Consider the following 2,449-nt stretch of genomic DNA (forward strand, 5'->3'; position numbering starts at 1 on the left):
AAGACTATACTTTCAGGGATCATTTCTATAGTGTGTGACTTGAGAAATGTGCTCTAAAGTGTCCAACCTTCCCAACCACGAGGAGGAGCTGTAGTGATCTCTCCTGAGCGTGAAGTGAGCTCTCAGTTCTGCTTCATTGCAGGGGCTGATTGCTGGTGATGATCATTCTCCTTCTCTGTTACAGAGAGGGCGGAGGGGGAGATCACAAGCTGAGTGGTGGGGTTATTAATTCTGTTAAATGAAAGAATTTAGTTGCATAGTCAAGTTTTTTTCTATTCATGGGTCTGATTAGCTGGTGTTGTGCACATCATGTGTAGTCAGCAGATGACTCTAAATGAATCCGGCTCTATACATTCTATTGATCTGCAGTGTGTGCTATGTAACATGCGGACCAATAGAGGGCGGAGGGGGAGATCACAAGCTGAGTGGTTGGATTGTATTTTAGTTAGTTTAATAAAAATAGATTAAAGGTACTTGTGTTATTGATTACTGCTTTTAAAGATTGTTGTTCACTAGATATCCTTTTATGGTAACTTACTATATTAAAGGGAATCTGTCACCTCATTTTTGGCCTGTGTGATGCTGCCACGGCCATCAGGGGCTTATCTACAGCATTATCTACAGCAATGCCTCCCTGGGAACAAAAGATGCCGGCAGCGTGGCTGAGAGGCTGGAGGACTCCGGGGGCCGTCAGAGGGTAAGTAAATCACTATTTTATATTTTAATTCTATTTTTTACAGGATTATGGTACCCAGGGCCTGGAGAAGAGTCTTCTCTCCTCCAGACCCTGGGTACCATCCGCACATTAACCGCTCACTTCACACATGGTGGGCATAGCCACAAGCGTAATGTGAGCGTTTCAATGCAATCCTATGGCGGCGAATCGCCACGATTCTTCAGAAATAATGGACATTCTGCGGATTTTACCGCTATGCGATTCCGCAGCAGAAAAATCCACAGCATGGGCACAGCAACTGCAGAATCCCATAGGATTGCATGGGGATGCGTTTTATTAGCGTTTTTTTATGTGTTTCTGCAGCAGGAAAAACGTGGCGGAAACGCTTAAAAAGCGCAACATGGGCACACAGGCTAAATGAACAAAATTAAATATTTTTAAGATATAATTAAAAATTGCTAGATAAACAGATATATTTGCCATGTGAAGGGTACACACTTGTTATGCAAAAACCATGTCTGGAGAACATTGCCTGTAGCTCCCAGCATTTTGAGTGGCATTATGTCACTATGCATCCAGTACTTAAAATAAGGCCAGCGTCACACTTGTGAGAAACTCGCACGAGTCTCTCGCATCAATACCCGGCACTGCCGCCAGCTCTCGGGACCGGAGTGTGCGGCTGCATGTATTTCTATGCGGCTGAGCGCTCCTGTCTGTGTGCCGGCGGCAGTGTTGAGACGCGAGACTCGTGTGACTTTCTCTCAAGTGTGACCCTAGCCTAAGGAACAATCCAGCTTGGACTCTGAGGTTTGGCATAGCTTAGGCCGGTTTCACATTTGCGGATGTCAGAGATGCGGAGGCCTGCGTACCTATCTTTAACACTGGGTACGCAGGCCATGCGGATGTATGCGGATGCGTCCGCATGCGTTGTTTTGATGCTTCGGCGAGCTGTGTCGAACGCAACACATTGCATTTTGTTACAGTTGCCGCAGCGTCAAAACTACACATGCAGACGCATCCGCATACATCCGCATACATCCGCATTGGCCTGCGTACCCAGTGTTAAAGATAGGTACGCAGGCTGCATGCAGACGTAGGCGAAGCTGTACGCAGGAGGTGCGGCAGTGGGCGGAGCTTCACGTAGGAACTACGCAGCGCTGACATCCGCAAACCAGAACCTGAACTTGGCTTTACTACCCAGAGACAGCTCTCTTAGCCCTTCTACCCAGGGTCAGCCGTGTTAGCCCTTCTACCAAGTGACAGCTCTCTTATCCTTACTACCCAGGGTCAGCCGTGTTAGCCCTTCTACCAAGTGACAGCTCTCTTATCCTTACTACCCAGGGTCAGCCATGTTAGCCCTTCTACCAAGTGACAGCTCTCTTATCCTTACTACCCAGGGTCAGCCGTGTTAGCCCTTCTACCAAGTGACAGCTCTCTTATCCTTACTACCCAGGGTCAGCCATGTTAGCCCTTCTACCAAGTGACAGCTCTCTTATCCTTACTACCCAGGGTCAGCCGTGTTAGCCCTTCTACCAAGTGACAGCTCTCTTATCCTTACTACCCAGGGTCAGCCATGATAGCCCTTCTACCAAGTGACAGCTCTCTTATCCTTACTACCCAGGGTCAGCCATGTTAGCCCTTCTACCAAGTGACAGCTCTCTTATCCTTACTACCCAGGGTCAGCCGTGTTAGCCCTTCTACCAAGTGACAGCTCTCTTATCCTTACTACCCAGGGTCAGCCGTGTTAGCCCTTCTACCAAGTGACAGCTCTCT

The 2,449-nt window shown here is 48.1% G+C and overlaps 1 non-coding gene across 1 annotated transcript; it reads left to right on the forward strand.

Moving 5' to 3' along the window:
* LOC141089101 (small nucleolar RNA U3) lies at nt 1-218 on the forward strand. The gene has a single exon (XR_012232175.1). It is a non-coding gene; the product is annotated as a small nucleolar RNA U3 (small nucleolar RNA).
* Nucleotides 219-2,449: the final 2,231 nt, after the last annotated feature.

This window comes from Dendrobates tinctorius, unplaced genomic scaffold, assembly GCF_039654945.1.
Source record: "Dendrobates tinctorius isolate UK_male_01 unplaced genomic scaffold, ASM3965494v1 ptg000007l, whole genome shotgun sequence".
NCBI classification, from domain to species: Eukaryota; Metazoa; Chordata; class Amphibia; order Anura; family Dendrobatidae; genus Dendrobates; species Dendrobates tinctorius.